This window comes from Patagioenas fasciata, chromosome 14, assembly GCF_037038585.1.
Source record: "Patagioenas fasciata isolate bPatFas1 chromosome 14, bPatFas1.hap1, whole genome shotgun sequence".
Classification (NCBI taxonomy): Eukaryota; Metazoa; Chordata; class Aves; order Columbiformes; family Columbidae; genus Patagioenas; species Patagioenas fasciata.
In genome coordinates this window covers 2,851,285-2,871,247 of record NC_092533.1, presented here as the reverse complement: position 1 = coordinate 2,871,247, position 19,963 = coordinate 2,851,285, and the positions used below count along the sequence as shown (strand labels likewise).

The following is a 19,963-nucleotide window of genomic DNA, read 5'->3' as shown; positions in this document are numbered from 1 at the left end:
TCATATGCTTTAAACTTGATGCACATGCAGAAGGCTGTTCTGAGATTTCCAGACCGCGTTGCTTGCAAAACATCTTGAGACTCTCTTCCCGTGACATTTGAGACTCCTCACAGAGCATCCTTGTCTGTGGCCTTCTGGCAAAGAACAGCACCCATAGAAAAGATGTGACGGGACCTTCTTCAAATGAAAGGTATAACTGAAAGATAACAGGATGAATGGAAGCAAGGGAAAGTCTTATGTTATACTTGATGGCTTGCCAAGCAACATGAACACTTCGCAAGACATGCCTTATCCTTCCATTCTTGATCAAAACAAAACATATGCAGCCTCGGAAATGCAACAGTATGCAAAAACTATGAAACTATGCTCTTGCCATTCACATTTGCTTCCTGAACTTTACCCAGCAATTCACAGGCCCTATTCCTAGAAAAAAAAAGGTGATTGTCTCCTCTTTCTTTGCATGCAGATTACATGAGAATGGGGGAAAAAAATCCTTTGACTTTTCAAGATGTGGTTTGCAAATCACCTCTCCATCTGAGAAACTCTGGATGGGTAAATATCAGTAATAATCTCTCTGCCTTGGCCAGAAGAAAATGAAGAGGTAGGAGAACAAAATGAACCCTTATGTTGGAATTATGGAACTCTTTTGCCTCTGCCCTGCCTGTCCAACACAGACACCTTGGCATGCACACAGCACCTGGACAAGCACCCCTGCTTCCCATCTTCTTCCTGATGCGACCACCCATGGGCAGCGGAGTACCATGGATTCAAGAGGAGTTTGGAGGGGTACACTGGCCATACACCCCATATCCATCATTGGAAGGAGCTCACAGCGTGGAAAACACAAGAACACATTCCACTGGTGCAATCAAAAGAACATTGACCTCATTGGGACCTAACATTGGTGTTATTATGATGTTGGGGTGAGAAGTGTCTATTTATTCTCCTTTCACTTCTTGTTAAAAAGCACAGCCCGTGTCAGAGCGGAGGAGAGCTGCAACACAGAGGAGACATTATTCTCAGCTTTGGATTAAGGTCAGTATTTTAATGAAAGCACTTATTAGCCCCAGCTGGGGCTCAATTTTCCAGTGAGTTGGGAAAAAAAAAATATTGCCCTGGCCATTCTTCTCTGGGGATTGTGCAGAGACATCTGAGAGTATCAATTACTGATCATAATACTCTATTGGAAACCAACAGCTGGGGAAAAGCCGCTGGCTGGAAGCGGCTGGGTTGCTTTACATTTTAAAGCATAGTTCTTGACTATACGATGCCCATTTTTTTCCCCGCTCTGGGCCCTTGACCACTCCCCACAAGATGCAGTGACTGTGCCCTTGCCACCCTCTCACGCCAGTGCCACCGTACCAGCCACCGGAGGAGGCTCAGCTCTCTGCAGAGACCACAGTTGGCCTTGGGCTGCCCCATGCAGAACCGAGCACAGCCTCAGGGTCCTCCTATGGGCTGTGCATATAGATCAGAGCCACCCAAATCCTTCACCATAGGGAGAAAGATGCTCGGGGTATTCTGTCTCCCAAAAGCCACAGAAACCCAAACGGCCTCTTAACTATTTGCATGCCAAGACAGGTTACTGACTGAGTGGGAGATGTGCCAGGGTAATTTCTGATTTTAGAGCCCTCCAAGAGCCTTAACTCTGAATTCACAAGCATCCTGTACTGCCCTGGGGGCAGAGGGAAGGATGCCCAGGCATTTAAAGCAATCTTGTGCTGGCCAGGTCTGCTGCAGCCCTGTACTCCCATGGGAACATGTCCTGTCACCCAGGCAGGACAAGGGTGACAAGGGGAACTCACTGCTACGCAAATAATTTGGTTGTGACAAAATTACTGTGTGGGAAGGAAAACACCATTTAGTCAGCTGAGCATACGGGTCTCCTCCTTCCTCATGCAGTTATGAGGTAGAGGAACAACTACATGGACATGAGGTTACTCCTGGAGAACACAGATGCTAATGTGCCCTCTGAATGTTTGTACCATCTGGTGACTTGGGCACCAAGGTCACATTGAAACAGGCTTGAGAAGATTTGTAACTTAACGCAGTGGTGAAAGAAGGTGGGTAAGGAACGATGTGGGAGCAGCCATGCAGATCTGTCTGTGTGTCCTTGTGTGCATGGAGAGCTTTGCACTGGATATATGGAGGAAGACAGACCCTGGTGCTGGGATCTTGCAGTGCAATATAAAAGATGATGGCATCTCAGCACCTTATGCCATAGCTGATGCAGGGTCTAACACAAAATCAGAGCTGGGGGAAGCTGTTATTTTGAGGTTAAGCATCAGTACATGCACAACAGGTTCATAGCAAGGAGCCGACCTCTGCCTTGTTCAGCAAGCACAGTATGGAGATGGACACATGATGCTACATTTACAAACTGGCAGAAGGTAAAGCAGCCAACAGCAGTGGGTGGGATGTGCCCAGAGCCACCAGGAACGGCTCCCAAGGGTGCAGAGGGTGGCAGCATTTGCTCCGGCCCTGAGGGAATCGAGCAAGGGGCAGAGGGAGAGACGTTCACAGATGTGTGCCGGCGATTTCTGGAAGAGTTTAAAGCTGTCTGCACATGAACAGCTGCACTGAACCGTAATGGATGGTCACTCTCAAAGGCAAGCTGTACGCTTCCCAACAGAACAGGCTGTGTGTGTGTGAACCACATGTCAGCCCAGGGCTGGAGGCTGTGGGGAGGACAAGGGGGATGGGAGGGATGCCCACTTGCCAGGTTGAAGGTTTCGCACTTTCAGTTGTAGTGGCTGAATTTATTTTCCTCCACTTGGAATTTCAGATCTGGCTGGATTTTATCAGAATATCAAATCAATGAAATGCTCTAAATGCTGTTGGAAAATAAACTCATTTGAGGAGCTAATCCCCAGTGAGCCTGGGACCAGGTAGCCTGGGAGTTTCAGGAGAAAGCAAAGGAAATCACAGGCACATTGGCTTTGGGAATAGGGATATTCCTTGAGATTTGGTTAACTTTTTTATTCCCTTCATCATTCCCACAGCCAGTCCATCCCAGCCGAACCAGGAGCCTAATTCTTCACCAGGAGGAGAAGAGAATATGCACGAAAGCCAAACCTTAAAGGCCTTTCCCACATTTTAAAAGAGGAAAAAAATCCTCCTCCCGACTATGCTATTTTCACAGCCCTGTGATAACACAGGGGCTGAAGAGGCACCTCTTCGGACCCAAACCCAGCCTAACATGACAAATTACATCTCCCACAAACACCCTCCAGCCAGGGACACAGCGCAGTGTTCGCAGCTGCTCCAAGTCCAAAGGCAGATGCTAATCGTCATCTCATAGAAACGAGCAACGAGCACCTGAAAAGAAACCGAGTCTGAGCATCACACAGACCAGCCATTCAGCTCCGGCTAGTCCCATTAGATTTGGTTGACAAAAGAATCCAATGTGCACATTTATAATTTGCCAAAGAAAAAAAAAAAGAGAGAGAGAAAGGGAAAAAAATAGGAAGAAAAGCTTTCCCTTCTGAATGGAGAGTTCCTGCGGCCCAGCCTCCCTCCTCGTCAGCAGACAGGGTGGAATTCCCAGGCTACGAGGGAAATCTCCTGGGGCTGATCATGTTCTTAAAGGCATGTTCCCAATCAAGAAGGCTGGGATGAGGCATAATAATTGCATAGGCTTCCTGAGAACTGGTTTAATATCCCTCAAGACTGATTTAACCTAGTTTTTCATTCTGCTTTCACATTAAAAATAAAAAAAATCAAGATCTGTCTATATCTTGATATACTGCAAATCAGGAAATGGAGGCGTATGGTATATCTCATCCTCCCCTGCCGGCAGCTCTTCGAGGCACGCTGCCAAGGCAGAGCCTTTGCTTCTGCAGACACTTCCATTGTGTCAGCAAAGCTGTGCCGATTAACACTGGTGAGAAAGAGAACCTAGTGGCCTGTTAAAGGTCTGAGAGTCAGGAGCTATCTAATCCTGTGCTGGCACAGGCTTTTACGTCCTTGGAATTCAGGGATAATAATTAGTATCATTACTAGCTTACTTTACACACCTATTGTTCTGTAAAGTCGAACGAGGATGGAAAACTTCATAAGCTCCGGGCCATAGCTGACTGTGATTATCGTTAACACAAGGATACTGGAAACTGTGCTGATATTATTGGACAAGTGCCAACCCCGTACTTACCTTTGGAGTCTCTGGAGCACCTTGAGGCAGATCCCCAGATCCAGAGGCACACGCTGGAATTTCCCTTCCCAGCTGAGCTCAGGCTGTCAACCTTCTGCCAGGCAACCCCACGAGACGCTGGGAAAGACCCCAGACCACTGTGCCCACCTGATGCTCTACGTGTGCTGTCACTGCAAGACCGGATGGGTGAGACTGAGGTTATCAGCTCCGAGTCAGGCAGAGAACCTGCCTGCAGCAGATACCGCGCTGCCACGGGCACTTAAAAGCAGAGGGCAGACCCACGGCTCCATCCCTGGGGACTGGCTGGGTAAATCCCAGGGAGCACCCAGAGATAAATAACGCGGTCTGGCCGCAAAGCGGCATAGATGCAGACACACTAGTCTGGCTTGCTTGCAGAAACACTGGGCTTTTCTGTCCCACAAGAACAGGGTTAGCCTTTTCTGCAGGGACAGCTATCAGCCCTCACTTTGACATTAGTACAGGCCATGCTGGACTGGTGTCAGAAGTGAGCTGGTTGCTGTGAAGTTATCTTTAGACTGTGCTACACATGCTTATAGAGAGACTGTAATTGCAACTGGCCTTCTTCATTACAAGTGCTTTTAATCCTGTAATCATTGAATGCTCTACAGACAAAGACACAACTATTTCACATCAAATGCTACCAGTTTGCACTCCCGATTCCAGCTTTAAAGATACAGATCTCCAACAGCAGATTAAAAAGATATCTCTGGGGTCTGTAGTAACACATACCTTATAGCTGTACTCCAAACGTATCCCCAAACACTACATAACACCATCCTGGTACAAGATATTTGGTAGGGTGCCTTCCACTGCTAAACTGGCTCAGCATGGCAGACGTGTCTATGTGACAACTGGGCAAGTCACGTTTGATGCCACATGTTTGTGACACAACAGGCCATTTGCCCGAAGTGTAAATTTTGTCTAAAAAAAAAATATATATAAAAAAATAAAGGAGTGGATGAATTAAATTACGGGACTTAGGGTCATGAATCGCACCTCTGATCCATCCTGCTCCTCGGTCAAGCACAACCCCGTATAAAGCTGCACCTTGTCTAGCTCAAGCAACCACAGGAGCCCTGAGCTCCCCTTGGCTCCCTTAGACCCGAAGTAGAAGGAAACAATAGTCCCTTACAACCCTCGGGACCAATTCCCAGGTTTCTCACCCATTCTGAGCCCAGTCCTTTCTCTCGCCCTGAGCTCACAGCACCAGGTTTGCCTGCTCCAGAAGTCACCGTCTTCAGCATGAAATCAGCTCAGAGTCTAACGGCTTCACTTAATTTTGCTGGAATCACCCTCTGCTCTTTGACGCAGGGCTGGATCTACAGCAGCTGACACAAAGACAGGGTGACAGAGGACGAAACAGGCAATTTCCATCAGTCTCTTCAGCAGATGCGGGTGAGCGCAGGCTTCGCTACAGAAACTCCACAGGCCACATTTTTGGCAGGTCCTGGGCTGTATAAACAAACAGGCAACATGACCTGAGCTCCCATAAATTTCCTGAAAATCCTTAATGACTCTAAAGACTTAATAAAGTGTTTCACAGCAGAGGCAGCAGCCAGTAATTATGGTTTTGGAATCTGCGAAGTAGCAAGTCGAAGTCCAGCTCTGTGATTGAAAATGCAAGCAGTAATAATAGCTCTTTCAGAGCACAACCCACTTCTTTTGCCATCGTATACCCTGCTCTGTGAGCTGCTGTGTCCCCAGCCAAGCACACAGTCAGCAGAAGTTTTAATCAATTTGCAAAATATATTCAATATAGAGACAAATTCTTGCGGATGGAGTTGCAAAGCATTGTGAAAGTGTAAAATGTATGCTGGGAGACCATGATTTAGCAAAAATTATCATTTAAGGGGGCAGCTACAGGCTCTAAGAGACAGTCTTCTCCTGGAAGCAGGACACGCAGGAAAGGTTTGGGACCTGCCACCATGTGAGAGGGTTGTCACTGCCGTACCCCACATCCAGGATCCATCCGCAGGGACATCAATACCACGTCCGTGGGCAGGTGGGTGCGTACGAGCTGAAGCAGGGTTAGAAGAGGGGAACAAGAGGGGTCACAGCTCCCACAGACACCCCTCAGATTCATAAAGAGCCACTGTCCCTCACTGGTCAGCCAGGTCATTGTGATTCTGGGAAAGGCACTCCCAAAAATCAGATGTGGGAAAACACAGCCCCACACATTGCTTGGAAAGGCTGCCAGTTCCGACTTATTCATAGAATGTCATCTATCACATTGCTCTGACTCCATTTAAAATGCTTTTCATCAGCATTTCGGTCATCTTTTTGCCCTTATACTGTTAGCAAAGCTCCTCTTCAAAGCCTACTGAAGGATTTTGAAAGAAAGCAAGCCTGTTAGTTTTTCCTTTTGCTTGTCATTACACAAGAGTAGTGCTTGAGATCCAAGTTTCTCTTAAAAAAGAGGACTAAGTTAAGCTCTTGCATGATGTCTCCAGAGATGCATCAGTCAGAGCTTTCTTACGTATTCCTTGTAGAGCAAAAGGAAAGTTCGTATACCAACCCCCCTACAGCTATTCAACTGTAAAATCCCTTAGAACAACATCTATCCACAAAGCAGCAACCAAACTCCTTTTAAACTTCTGCAGCAAGGCACTGGAGAAGAATTTGATGTTTAATGCCTTAAGCATTGGAGGCCTCCACTGATCCATAACACCGATGGCAGCAGGAGAGTCCACACCATGTACAGAAAAGAAGAAAAGCCAAGATACAGGGAACTCCAAGGAAACAAAACTGAAATACGCAGTGAGTCCTATACTGCCAGCCATTGTGTTAGACTGCTGGCGAGTGTCCTATTTCATAGATCATTGCAGAATTTGTTAGTTGTTTCTACAAATTTAGAAAAAAACAAAATTATCTCATACGCCTACTGCAATCAGTAATGTTCCGAAGCAAGTAAACACTGCATTTGTTAATGTTTCCAGAGATCTTTCCATTCCATTTGCTCAATCTGTAAAACAAGAATGAAAATGGCTTAGATTACTTATCTCATTAAAAGGAAAAGTCTCAATTCTGCAGCTCCGTAGCCCACAATCTGTACAGCCAGCCCTGGGATAGTAGTGGATAACACAACCTTCAGTTCTGCACCAAAACAGATGAAGTTTTCACTTGTTCTTCTCTTACCGGTGTTTTTGGAAAATACAGAAAGGAAAACACTGTCAGACCAAAATAGCCAACATGTCACTTCAAACCAGTCACCTGGGACCTGGACTCAAAGCCCATTGAAGTCAGTGGAAAGATTCCTCCCGACTTCCACGGCGTTTGGCGCAGACCCACACAAATGCGCTTCTTGCAGGTGTAAGTTTACATGTTTCTTTTTAAATTGCCTGAACAAAGACTGCCCTCAAGAACCACCTTAACCACAGCTGCATTTGTGTCTAACAGGGAGCTTCCACCCTGCCTTCAGCGATGTTCTTGGTCCAGGGCCAGACCTCCGAGCCAGCACATCCCTTATCTTCTTCTCCAAACCTGTCATTTTTGTATGGCCCAAATTCCTGAGTGTCCAGACGCACGGACCTGGCCTGTCTGTCCCTGCATTTTTGCCTCCATGGCTAACACCTCAGCCACCCAAGTGCCTGTGTAACCATCAGAGGTTACCCGGGAACTGCAGAATTAACCTCCTCCAGGAGCTCCCTTAGGAGATGGGGCTGCTCCCCGCTGCTGGATGGCAGGACAGGGCAGGGGAAGGGAAGGGCTGTGTGTGGCGAAAATATCATCATTATTCTCATATATGTCTCTATATATGTATATTAATAACCGCACTTCTTTCATTTTATCCTTTTAGATAGCCCCAAGTAAACAGTCTTCCAAATTTGTCACTTCACATTCTAGAATATTGAATGAGAAACTAGGGAATTTTATTCTGACTGGAGATAAAAAAAGCCAATTATTTTCACTTCTTATAGCTCCAGGTGTATCAGGATCAGTGCCTAGAAGGCTCCACCACGTAACACAGAGATCAGTAACAACCAAGCAGCAAGATAACCTCCTGCCAGCAGTTCTGGAGTTTGATGCAGAAGGAAGAGGTGCCTGTATTAGCAGTAGCTCTGCAAACCAAACAGAAAGTGAAATCAATGTGAACCTTGCCTAAATAGGTCACTTATCTGCTTGGGTTTCCCCCACCACCCCCCTGCTCCCCAAATGGTCTTTGAACATTCAGAGTTCTTCAAGTCACCGAAGGGACAATTACACACTCCACTAAGCACAAAAACAAAACTTGCATAATACAGCGTTGAACTCAGAGGGTTAAAGGACGCCCCTGGGAGCAGCAGCAGTGACAAATACGCGTGTTGAATGTTCCTTCACCTTTCTGATTGCTCATTAAGCTTTGGCATGGCTCCATGTATGAACTCACTGCACCAAAACAGGCTTACTCCCCACTATTGGGTTTAAAAGTACAATACAAACAGGTCCTGGGATGGGCAAGCGCAGGGGATCCAAATGTGCAAAAAGTAAGGCAGGCTCTGAAATCCCCTGTACTGCAGAGTGCTATCTGGGGCTCTTCACAAGCTGAGAATGAGTATGAAACGCGCCAGGGACAACACATGCGAGAATTCATTAATTTTGCCAGAAAAGAAATGGCATCCGTCTCCAATGCTTGAGCACAGGACAAGGAATGAGGAGAGACTGGCGCTTTGCCTGGTTCTGCTGCTCAGTCCCACACCAGCACCATGCCAGCACTGGACCCTTCCCTCTGCCTCAGTTTCCCCAGCTACGTTCTGCAGGTCTGTGGATCAAAGCTGCTGCATGTGCAGTGCAGGAGCACTGAAAAGAAAGCCGAAGGAGGGAATGGAAAGGCAGCCATCACTTTGCCTGGGTAAGAACCACGGTGAGAGGTGGAAGCACCAGGTTTCAGACAAGTCCACCGTGACAACGGTGCCCCTTTCATAGAGGGGACGGTTCAAATCAGCAGCCTTATGCTTGGTCCTCCTGGGCTTTGCTTCCTGCCAACAGTATTCAATGTACTGCTTTGTCTTTCAAAAAGAACATGTAATTGCTATCGTTCATTATTTACAGATGTGCACATATCTCAATCTACTCAACAACCATACTGAGCTGCTGTCCAGAGCCAAGAAGTTAGGTTCACAAAAGGCTTAGGAAGACTATCCTGAGAGATGAGAACTGGGTTTCTAGTGTTCAGTTCAAGCCATTTGCCCCTTGAAAACACCTGCTGGTTTCTTCCCTTGCACTCACAAGGAAGCAAAAGACCATTTCATGCTTTTCCTTATCTGCCTCCTCTGTATCCTCTTGTCAGTTCCCACCAGTGGTTTGCCTATCAGGTGTCACGTCTGGGAGGGATGTAAAGCTGCCAGGCAGAGAGATGACTGCCCAGCCATCTCAGATTAACCACTTCCATGCTTTTCCCTCTGTAAACGTGAGTTCACTCACTGGGTCAGTGGTAGGTAAATAACTGGAGAGCGTGGAGGTTCTCCCCCAGCTGGGTACAGTATCAATTCATACCATTCTGGCCCTGCCAAAGCTAACATCAAACGTGTTGACTTGAACTCTCTTACAAAATGACAACACCACAATCCTGTGATATTTCCCAGAGTGGCTCCCTTACAGACCGAGACAGGGTGAAGACGACCAACGTCCATCCCTACAGGAGCTCACCAAGCACGCTCAGGAGGAAGGGAGCAGGAACCCAGCAGCCCACAAACAAGGGGGTTGCACAATGAGAAAAGACGATGCAAGGTGAGTATCTCACTTTTGCTTTGAAGTATTAAAGTCTTGAGAGGATGGGCTCCCAACCATCAGCCCATCTTCTGAGGAGAAGGTGGGGGATCAAAGACAAATAACTTCTAAGAGAAAAGTGGACCATTCCATGGCAAAGAGACGCACAGCAGATCCCAGCTGCCTGGCAAGGACCAGTTCTAAGTGATGAATGGCATGTGCAAATCACCAATATTAAAAAAATTCTGATAATAAAAACCACAAGCTAAGAAACTTGGGGCATCTCCACATTTCTGTGCATTTATCTAACACTCGTCAGACAAGTTGAGACTCCTGGTTTACATGTGAGCACCTAAAAACACAGGAGCAAAGCGACTTTCAGGGGATTTCTGAAAACAACAGGGACCTGGAAATAATAATAAAAAAATAATTCTCAGCTCCTGGGCTGATGCCTCAACAAGTAGCCACTTCCTTAAAGCACAAGGCAGCTAAAACAGTGGCTAAGTTACAATAGTATGGGGTAAAAGACAACAGGATTTACAGGGTTAGGTTTAACAGGGTTGAAGGTTAAAAGGATTTTAAGGTTAAGGTTTAAAATAACCACAGTTATGAAGAACAATCTGTATTATTCATCTCTTTCTCCCTGAATCTGCACAGACTGTAAATCAACCCAGATGAGGAGACATCACCAGCCAATGTCCTCTCCAGCCCATAGCACTGGCCTGACAGGCTGGACACACAGGGGCTCTGACACCGAGCTCTTATGTGACACCTTGAAAGTCACATCGCATTTCTGCTGCTTCTCCCACCAGTTGTTGGTTTAGGTTATTATTATTATTACTGTTATCACTATTATTTCTACTCCTGCTGCTATAGGCACTACCACAGGAACCCGCTCAGACACCAGCATCTCATGATGCAAATCACTGTGCACACAGAATTCTGAAATAAAAATAAAAAAATAAATAAAAAGAAAAAGCCAACCTCTTCTCCCAGGAGGAATTTATGCCCTAAACCAAAAGAAAACAGGTGGAAACCAGCAACGGGAGAGCCCTGGCACTGGGGAAGCAGGGCTGCCCAGCACTGTGCACCAAAGCGAGCCCCCTCGCGCTGGGCTCCCAGCAGCCTGACCGCAAGGGCTGTCCCTTTTGGGCCTGCTAATCATCACCATGGTACCAACAACACACAGTTCATACGCACAAAGCTCCTGGGATGTACACGGGGGATTAAAGCACAGGGAAAGAGATCCCGAACGACCAGAAGAAAATGTTCAATTCACGCCTTTAGGCTTTTCTAACAACTGCGCTTCTGCGTGCTTGAGCGTCCCTCCGAATATCACTAGTTGCAAGTATTTGACACAAAGCGATGCCAAGAAGCACTTCTGCTTGGTTTTGTTTTTCTGGGGATGCAGAGCACTGCCCAAAAATCTCACTGACTAGAAATCCTGGGCTCTTGTGGCTGCGTGGCCTGGATTTTTCTCCAGCACCATGAGGTTTCGGATGGGTGTGCTATGCCTGGTACATACTGGATTTGATTATAGGTTTTCTTGCACTTCTATCTTCATTAGTTCCACACCACAGAGAATGTGGAATGCATGCATTTCTAGCCCAAGAAAATTAAGATGTGACATTGTTTTTCAAGGACATATGCTTGGGGCATATGTTTTTCCCTACTTTTCCCCTATCAATGCATAAATCCCAAATGGAGCTATCAACGAAAATAAAAAGAGAACTGTGCTGACCCAGTTTAAGGTGATTTTTTTTCTTTCTTTCCTTCTTTCGCTTCTCAAGGCCTGAGACAGAACAGAGGCCACGAGAAGAGCTGCCAAAACACATGTGCCTGTTGGATGCTTTTGTCTAAAGACACTATGAAGTGCTAAAATATTAAATACCAGCAGAAAGGCTTCCTCTGGCCTTCAGAGGAGTTCTGCAAGGGGCAGTAAAGATGTAAAAGAATAATGCTGAATAATCAGATGTGGTTTCCTTTTTTAAATGTAAATATTAAAGGTTGAGTGTTAGTGAGTTGGGGCTGAGTCCTGGAGCCTCCATGTTTAGGAGCAGACACAGCCCTGGGCAGAGGTGGGACAAGGATCTTCAGCCTTGGGATCATTTCTAGGGGTAAGAGCCCCATGGGGTCCCACTAGCAAACATTCTGAATTGTGAGCTTCTGGACCAGATTTCTTGGATCAGAGGTTTTCTTGGACCATCCAATCCAGGCTCTGAAAACTCAGAAGAATCTTGGCCTTTCGGTCTCCCTGTCCCACTCCAAGTTGTTCAGAACCAGTTTTTGGATCCGGGGCTGTTTTCCAGCCCTAACGATCTGCTCAGATCTGGACTTCTCTGGCAGGACTGCCGGCAAGGAAAGGATGCAGAGAAGAGGCTGTTTCAAAAAGCCAACGCTCGCCTCAGGTGAACTCAGCAGTGACCCCCGAATTCAACCCCCAAAGGTCAGTAAACAGCCACTGGCGGCAACAAACCCTGCTGACGAGTTCGAGGACAAGCCAGGACATAAAGTCCACTCTCACTCCCCAGGCATGCTGCATTACTTATCATCACTGCTATTATTTAGCCGCTTGGACCACGCTTCCCCCTCCACCGTGCGGTACCAGAGACGGGGCACCCTGAGACACCAAAAGTCTGGGACCCTAACAGAGTCCCTAAGCTGTGTTGGCGGTACTTTTTTATTATTATTATTATTTTTGTGTGCAGAACCCACTGAAGTAAATACCGAGTAATTATGGTGTTCTGAAGTGACCTTATGGAGCATGTGCTCGAGTCCGTGGACCTCGGCCAAAGCTACTATTGTGGATTTCATGCCAAGGCTTGGGAGAACCCTGGCTCCCTCCCATTGTTTTCTTTGGCCAGGCTCTATGGATTCTCAGCCTGGCAAGAAAGCCCCATTTTAAAAGTACTGGCAAACATCGTGCAGTTTGTCACACCACGGCTTATGATTTAGGACCTTGATTTAGGCTCAACACTGGGCTCTTTTGTTTAGCTGTGTTGGTACATCATTTGCGACTTTGTATTAGTTAATAAACGTCAGTCTGCTAAGAGCGTGGCATGTCCAGTGTTGCGGTGAGGATTTTCCCTTGAATATACAATCCGTAGTGGGAATGGCTGAAGGAAATTGAAACAGCTCTGTCCACCAGCCAGGGGTTTAAGCTCGTGTAAATAAGGCTTTCTAATACAATGGATGCCTCAGTGATAAAACGATCTTGCTGCATACCTGAGTAAACCCAGACCTGGAGGATAAGGATTTGCACTTCTCTTTTTTGCTTAATAGAAACCCTTCTTGTCTATGAGTCAATCTCAGAAATACAGGTGAAACTGGAGGGGGTTAAAGAACGAAAAGAAAACCAACCAGCCCACACCTCTCTGGCTCCACAAATCCATCTTACAGCTCCCTCAGCCTCTGCTGGTGCATCGTTATAAGCAAAAAATGACTCTGCAAAAAACAGCCCTTTGGTAAAAACCAGCTCTTGCGCGCTCTGTGTATTTTGGAAGGCATATTCGATCATTTTACTGGCTAAGGATAGCAAAAACCAGACACTGAAATTCAGGCTCCTTCAAATCCTTCGCGCATGGGGAGGAGGGGGAAGAGGGCAGGCTGAATACTTCACATCAGACTAGTGTGAAGGAGAAAAGTCGTCTTTTAGAAATAGAGTGAAATAGCTCAAAATCTCTGTACCTTTGTGACTGGTACTGCTGAAACTCAAATGAGAAAAACAGCCCTCTATGCTACTTACTGATTAGAAATTAAACCGGCCAGCTTCTCCTTCAAATAGCTGTCACTTTTTTTGCTGCCAAACTAATCAAGAATAACAGAATACAATTTTTAAATCATGGATACAAATGCAAATGAGTTAGTAAACCAGCTAATTAATGACCATTCTGGATCAAATCAGCAGTGAGTGAGTTGGCCAATAACAAAGCAGAGATGAAACTTAGACCAGGGCCAATTCCTACCAACACTGAGCCTAGAAAAACCAAGGCTGGTGCTACCTCTTGGCCCCTGCAGCCATTCCAGATTCCTCCTGGGTCCCAACAGACAAGGAAATGCTTCATTTCCTCCATCTTTAAGTCCAGTGTACCTACCTTTGCTATAGAACACTTGGCAATTCCTACTTTCTCACTAGAGAGCTTTGTTGGTTGTATTTTACAGTCTCTGCGTGATTCGAGGGAGAACTGCTCAGAATTTGGGATAGGAAATTACAAGTGGTGCCACTGTAATACATGTATCTGTACCAAAGGTTATCAATTCCAACTCCTATTGTCTCTTTAACACCTCAAAAGTATAAGTGAAAAATATCAGAGGGAAATGCTTGATGGTGTACTTTCTATATTGATAAAACCAGGGGAAAAAAGGAGTAATGTTACTCCATGACAAACAAGAGACAAGCGCGACACAGCCCACTCTCCGGAGTCTTACAGCATCCAAGTTTGGTCACGTCTGTGTCTCACACCAACAGTTTCTCTGGGCTCCTGGCTGATCTGCTGACCCAGAACAGACATGTTTTTCTCCTTTTATATGTCTTGTCTCGGAAAGCACAGAAATCATCCTTGCTTTGTGGTATGATGTTGGAAGTATAGGACTAAGAGCGTATTCTGCTTATACTTAGCCATGGTTATAATTCCGTCTTGTTCCAGGCTCTGACACTTCTCCAGAGCATTTCTAACCAAACCAGGCTAGCAAAAGTCAATTATGATCAGTACAAAGCAAACTGGATCCCTGAACAGCTTGGAAAGCCCCTCTCTTTACATCGGTGGGCCTTTCACCATACGTCAGAACAGCCACAAGCACCGCAAGGTCCAAAAGGCACAGGATAAACCAGAGCCAAACGCATGGAAAGCATCTGGGCACCCATCTCTGGTGGGCTGGGGAGGGCTCCAACATAGCTCAGCCCAAACATACTCATGGTCATAACTCCTGACCCGATGAGCTGCTGCAGTTTCTCACTCACAGTCTCAAAAATGCTCTTAAAATACACCTCAAGGTTCCTTTGCAATCAACTGGAAGTCGATAAAACAACCACTCTTGGAGTAACAGGGTAAAGGGTCAACCTCCAGTCACAGAACCCAGAGTCAGACCTATGCTACAGCTCATTGGTACAAATCCCATTTAAGCTAAAGAAAACTAAAATGTGTGTACACCCAGGCCCACTCTTATGTCTATGTACACTTCACACCAGCCCCTGAGATTACCGGCCCCAAATTCACACCCAAACAGGAAAAGGACTATTTTTTGCTTCAGGTGTGACTGAAATCTCACTCAACTCACCGTGCTCATGAGAATTCAACGCTGGATCTCACTGAACAGCTGACCTGACTTCAGTCTTGCCATATGAGGCCAAATCCTAACAGAAACCACCCGCGGTATTTCAATAATATTAAATCCAAGCTGAATTCAGCCATGTACCTGACTCACATCCAGCATAAATTTCCTTGGCTCACTTCTAGTCTCTTGCTGTCAGCACTCCAGGACTGAGAGTCATGGAAGAATAAGCTGCATTCTGTTAAACCTCATGGCCAGCCCTGCCAGCTCAAGTGTTACCCCTGCTATCCATACTGGGGATGGTGATGGGCTATGAAACAGAACAGTTTGTTTTCCAGACCTGATGCAAGGTTTCAGTTATTCAGCTTGCAGTTCTGACTACAAGGGGAGTTAGCCAGCTCTGACAACATATGGATGTGGTTCATAGTACTAGCTGTTTCCTATAGGATCTGGAAAGGTCTGAAGCATGACTCTTTCTTGCTGCAGCACTCGGAACTGGCTGTGATGCGCTGGAGGAGGAATTCCTGGGAAAGGCCGGAGCCTCTCCAAGGATGGTCCCCAATCCTGGCGCTCACTCCCTTTGTAGCACATCAGCTTGAGAGCGCAATACTGCAAGGTCTGCTCATTTAGCCAGCATCTGGCTGGCTGCAAGATATATTGCTGTTTGCTAGCGAGCGAATAGGAAAACTCATTTATTGTTATCTCTTTTGGTCGGATTTGTTTAACTATTTCTAATCTCTCAACTGCTGTGTACTGGACAGCATCAGATCTTGTGCTACATTAGCACGTCAAACATATGCACCGTGTATCTCCACAGAGGGGGAACTGTATGAATGGAAGACATGACGGGTCATTACAAACACAGACCATACCCTCAGACCACACCGATTATGGAATTTAAACAGTTAACATAGTCTGCTGATCTGCTGGTTTAAATACAGAATTTTTCAGCCTCATCTTCCCCAGGTCCTCTAGAAGCTTTCAGATCTATCCTTGAAGGACTATGATATCTAACATGCTTTTGCATTTCCAGTCTTCTGTTCACCTTCCCATACTCCTGCAAATCTGGACTGTTCCCAGAGCCCATGCCCACACAATGGGGCAGGCGTAGCTCTTCTGTGCACCCCACAGCTCAAGAGTTGCCCAAGTTTCAAGATAAAACCTCTCTCTATGGTCTTGTTTCTTTCAGAAGGACACCCAAATGGACACAAGAGGAAGAAGTTGAGATGAGTTCATACAGCTTCTCCTGGTTGCAAGACCAGAGGGTCAGAGGGAAAGGGTGCCCCCACCCACAGCACAGGCCCAGGCAATAGCTCCACATATGTCCTTCCACATGCCAACACTCAGCACAAGGGCAGAAGAAGGTGTCCACCAAAGATACCTGATACCACTGTTTCCTCAGTGGGAGGACAAGCCTTATAGCATGTAGCCCAGGTTCGGGCCCTATTGCTGCCAACACCGTGAGGGAAAGTTGACCAGAAAATGAGAATTTGGATGTGTGGTGCAGGTTCATCTCACCAATACAAGCAATATTAGCCAGAATCATTTATGATATGAACCGTGACCTGGCATCTGCAACTTCATCACGTATTTCTGGTAGAAGAGCAGTTCTTGTCACTGTTTGCCACAAGAACAGAGTTTTGCTTCAACTACTTGCATATATCTACCCAAAAAAGTACCTGTACTTATGTTCACGTGCTTCAAAATAAGGGAGGGTCACCAGAGGTTCTGAGGACAGGACAGCAACTTCATCCTTGTACAGAAAAGATTCACTAAGATAACAAGAGCAAGATGATCAGTAGGAGATCAAAGGAAAACATATTGCCTTCTTTCCCCTCAAGGGTCTGATACCACAACCACTAAATCAATGTTAAAAATCCCACTGCATTTAGAAAATAATTTAAATATTTTCAGAAAAAAAAATACATTTTGTACAAAATGTCTTGTGTTGAAAGAATGTTTGGACTAGAATATAGTAACTATTATTATTGGCATTATCACAGAAATAAGGCCCCAGTTGTCCTTTCTTAGAAGAGTTAAATTTCTCCTATTATGAAACAGGAAAACAATCTCTGTAAGGAAAAATTTTCCAGCCAATGCCCATCCAAAACTCCAGGTCACCAGCAAATATATCCAAATACACAGTAAGGTCACACAAAGACAGACAGAGAACAGCCCTCTTTCTCTAGAATATTAAGTACTGGAACAAATAACAGCAACATCCTTATGAGCTGTTCACATTTTTCCCAGCACGGCTGTTCCATGCTGAGGGTTGCTATTTTTTTCTCTTTTCTATTATATCACACTGTATGGATTTTTCTCTCTCATCATCCATCTCCCACTCCATCCCAAGTAAAGCAAGTATTATGTCTTCTTCTGGAGTCACCTATTAGACTACACATCTCTGGGGTTGCAAATACTCATAGCCCAACTAGAAGCCTTTTCTTTCTTTTCTCTCCGTATTTTTTGTTTGTTTTGTTGTTGTTTTATTTGTTTGTTTTAAATGAAAGAGAACATTTAACAACAAACCCTTCACTCCTTCCCATCCTTCTCTGTTCTGTTTCCTATGATGCTCATGCTACCGAATCCCACTTCTATACTTCTTTTACTGCTTTCATCTTCTCTGCTGTACCTGGTCCTTTTTCCCTTGCTTTTTTTTTGTGCCCAAGGTGGCTGGGCTTTCTCTGACTATAAACCTTCTCAAGGCAGCCAACAGTTGGCACGGGTCTGACTGCAAGTCTGTCACACCAACCAATTTCTGATCGGTTCAGAGACCAGAGCTCCTTTCACCCACCATTCTACTCAAAACCAGAAGTTATGCATCTGAATTATAGTTGACTCAGTTCCTACAGGTACAGGTTAAGTGTATCTTTATTTATCTAATAATTACTTTGAGTACCTCACTACCGTTCAGATCCTTCTCAGCACATCAAGATTTTCAACAATTTTTTTAGCCAACCCTAATCCCATACTTCTCCTTACACTATATAATTATTTCACATATTGCAGAACTATCTTGATGTTATTTTTTCAATAAAACACATTGCGTTGGTACACGTGGGGAGTAGAAGTAGAGCGAAGCTTCAGCTTCTTGCACAAGCTTGGAGTAAGTTGGATCCTCCGCCAGGGATGAAGATTTGGAGACACATACACAAGGAAAGATTTAAAAGTTTAAAACCGTGTGAGTAATGCATAAATAGCACCTCCAGGTTAGGAACTCACTGATGAGTGGAACCTCTCAGTGCTGCGAGCATTCTTTTTGCAATAGCAATCTCAGCCAGAGGGTACTAATAGCTTCACAGGTTTTCAACAAATATTTTTAAAGCTGTTGTGGCAAGACAAGGAAAAAAACTAAAGTCAAAATGTTTGCGTGCTCAGAATGTCTTAGCTGTAATTCCATAAGTGGTATAAAGAAGAGTCAGACCCTATTGAATCCAGGTCAGTTTGCTTCGTCAAAACATTATTAATGATGTGAGCTCCAAAGAATTTGTTCTTGTCTCTCCCCTCTCAGTTCCTATATTTTGGACAACTTTTCAACAAAAATATCAAGCACTATCTCCTTTCAAAGTGCTTCTAACTGGGTTATTGCTGGGAGCATAAAATACACACATTTATTGTTATTGAACCTATCACAAGCTCAGACTATCCAATGCTGAGTTCAGTTCCACTGGCAGCAGATAACTCTTTTGCCCTGTTCAAATCTTTTTTCATGTAAAGTAGTAAGACTCCTCCAGTGTCTGTCACAATGGAGTTGCGCAACTGACCCCTTCTCAAATACACTTCACAAACCACGAGCACCCGCATTTGAGCAGAAATGGAGATTAAATACAGTTGTTTGCAGAACTTTTTTCCTGCAGAAGTTCTGGTTCAAAAACATCTCCCTTCTATCCCAGGGACATCCTGTGCCAGGCCAATAGCTCACAGCTCAATCCACGTCACTGACACACATCACACTTCACCAGGCGTTTCTATACCAGAAATCTGATACAGCAACTGGACACCACCTTCCCATGGTTTTCCAAAAGCAACTAGGTATAGATCCTGACCATCAGGAGCAGAGGGCTGACCTTGTCTTGAGTCATTTTCTGTCCCCTTTCAATAAGAATTAAGACGACAAATTATTTTCAAAGAGAATATACGATGACTTAGCAAAAAAAACCAGACCCTTAAATGCCAGAAAGATGGGTGAAACACATCCTGTTGTTTTGGAAGGCATCAGCACGACGCTGCTCATTCAGTATTTTCCTGGTGGCCGCTCTGGAAAGCAAAGAGCCACACAAAGGCTGGGAGACTCACTGCTCCCCATGGTGCACGTCACAGAAACCTGGCAAACACCTGTCCCAAGGAGGAGGAATCAAAGCAGTGTCTTGCAAAGAAGGATGATGCATGTACCGAGCACTATCCAAATTCCAGACATGTCCATGCTCCCCATAATCCTGATGTTTGTGAGCGTTCATTCTAGCGGGTGTTTCACTGGGTAATTTCTACCCTTCTTAGCATTAACTTGATCTGCAAGTCAGGAAGCGAGCTGACAGCTGAACCAGATTCCACATCATTCACTAAAGTTCACTTTAAAAAGTCATCTTCTCTTGGAGCAGAAACAATGACTAGCAAATTTTCAAGGGGACAACTTGTGAACAATTCCAGGGTTGAAGTCTGTTCGTATCAACCATCTGCCTAACAAAAGCTCCATGATACTCCTAGGGAAAAATATGTGAAATCTGCATTCCTGTTTTGGCACCTCAGTAAGACAGCTTGCTTTTCAGAAGCACCCCATACCCAACAGCCCTCATGGAAGTCAACATGGGCAGGAGATAGCAACAGTGGTTTGGAGAG

The 19,963-nt window shown here is 45.4% G+C and overlaps 2 long non-coding RNA genes across 4 annotated transcripts in view; both read right to left on the bottom strand.

Annotated features, from left to right (window-relative positions):
- The window catches only part of LOC139829101 (uncharacterized), a 31,094-nt gene extending 25,346 nt beyond the window's left edge, over positions 1-5,748 (bottom strand). The window contains exons 1-2 of the long non-coding RNA XR_011741360.1: positions 5,335-5,748; positions 4,151-4,320 (exon numbers count right to left, since the gene is read on the bottom strand). This is a non-coding gene — a long non-coding RNA (uncharacterized lncRNA). The remainder of the gene's footprint in view (positions 1-4,150; positions 4,321-5,334) is intronic.
- LOC139829100 (uncharacterized) overlaps positions 1-19,963 on the bottom strand; it is a 246,006-nt gene that overhangs the window by 131,832 nt on the left and 94,211 nt on the right. The window contains exon 3 of one of the 3 annotated variants that reach the window (XR_011741359.1): positions 16,807-16,899. The exons of the other annotated variants lie outside the window; for them this stretch is intronic. This is a non-coding gene — a long non-coding RNA (uncharacterized lncRNA). The remainder of the gene's footprint in view (positions 1-16,806; positions 16,900-19,963) is intronic. 3 annotated transcript variants of the gene reach the window in all.